Here is a 1,740-nt window from a genome sequence, read left to right as displayed (position 1 = left end):
CTAAGCTTCAGTTTTCTCCATGCAATTTCAAAGTTGTCAGGATTGGAGTTCCCATTCTGCAAATGCTCCAAGTGGGTTTATTGGAGAAATGACAGCTGTACATCTGTGCTCCCCATTGTATTGCAAGCTCAGTGACTCACAAAACTGATACGTTTGGGGAGGGAAGGAGTGCCTGGAGCACATGGGTGTCTTCCCAGACTGTGGCCAACAAAATCCTGCATGATGAGATGCCAGTATCATCTTGTCGGGTGCCCTGGGGTTGTTTACCCCTTGAGGGAGGCTGTGATGACAAGTTTCCAAGTCTTTGAGCAACACCACCTTCTTTCAACACCAGGAGATCTCACAGCTGCAGCCCTGACACAGGCAGAGGGGGACCCAGAGGTAAGGACCTGAGGTTCAAATGGAACCGTGGGCTACTTGAGAATAAAGGGTTGCTAGAGGAGGGGGGATGGGGGATGGGGTAATTGGATGATGGGCATTAAGGAGGGCACTCGATGTAATGAGCACTGAGTATTATATGGAAGTACACTATGTTGTATACCTGAAACTAATATTACACTGTATGCTAACTAACTGGAATTTAAATAAAAACAAAAATAAAAATAAAATGGGGTGCCTGGCTGGCTCCAACAATTAAGCATCCAACTGTTGGTTTCAGCTCAGGTCATGATCTCAGGGCATTGAGATTGAGCCCCTGGTTGGGTTCTGTGCTCAGCAGGGAGTCTGCTTGAGATGCTCTCTCTCCCTCTCTCACTACCCCTCCCCCTGCTCATGCTATAAATAAATAAATAAATAAATAAATAAATAAATAAATAAATAAATAAATAAAATAAAAGACCCGGGGGATGGGGGACCAAGAATAAAGGCACCAAGCAAGGAAAGGGCTCTATTGCTATAAAAATGGATTCATGCATGTGCCCAGGGGTGAGCACTTTTTGGGTACATGGCCATTCTCTTGGTGTGTGTAGAGGCGGGATGTTGCCACTATGCCTGTGAACTCACAAGAAAATGATGCCCAGGATGCATGTGCAGGTTCAGTGAAGGATCTCCCCTCACTTTTTGCAAAACAGTCCAAGAAACTGAGCAGTGTGAGACTGGGCACCTCACCCACATTGAGCTGAGAAATATGCCCATTTCAGGTCTGGGATGTCATTGTTCATTGTGATTATGAATCACATCAACCTACCCCTGAACATCAATCTTTGATCGATTGAAATGCAATATGGTATAAGGTGGTGGTTTGCAAGCTTCACTGCATGTCATGGTCATCTGGGACTTTTAAAAATCCTGTGGCACCATACACTGTGTGCCTTTTTGTGTCTGGCTCTTTTCACTTGAGGGTAATGCATTCAAAGTCTATCCAACCTGTAACAAATACAGATCTTCATTGTTTTTTATGTCTGAATAATAACCTGTTGTAAAGATATATCACATATTGTTTATGCAATCATCCACTGATGGATATTTGGGTTACTTCCACCTTTTGGCCCTTGTGAACAAGAATAGGCAGATTTACAGAGACAGAATTAATTCAGAGTAATAGTTGCAAGGGCTGGGAGAAAGGGAGAATGAACTGCTTAATGGGTAGGGGATTTCAATTTGGGGTGATGAAAATGTTCTAGAATTAGAAGTGATGGTTGCACAACATTGTAAATGTACTCAATGCTACTGAATTATAGCTTTTAAAATGCTTACAATAAAAAATTTATGAAATTAATAACCTATAACCCTACTGCAAAA

The sequence above is a fragment of the Eumetopias jubatus genome, unplaced genomic scaffold (assembly GCF_037043125.1).
Source record: "Eumetopias jubatus isolate StellerSeaLion01/CBP00866 unplaced genomic scaffold, mEumJub1_p1.0 scaffold_1, whole genome shotgun sequence".
NCBI classification, from domain to species: Eukaryota; Metazoa; Chordata; class Mammalia; order Carnivora; family Otariidae; genus Eumetopias; species Eumetopias jubatus.
This window is presented reverse-complemented; position numbering follows the sequence as displayed.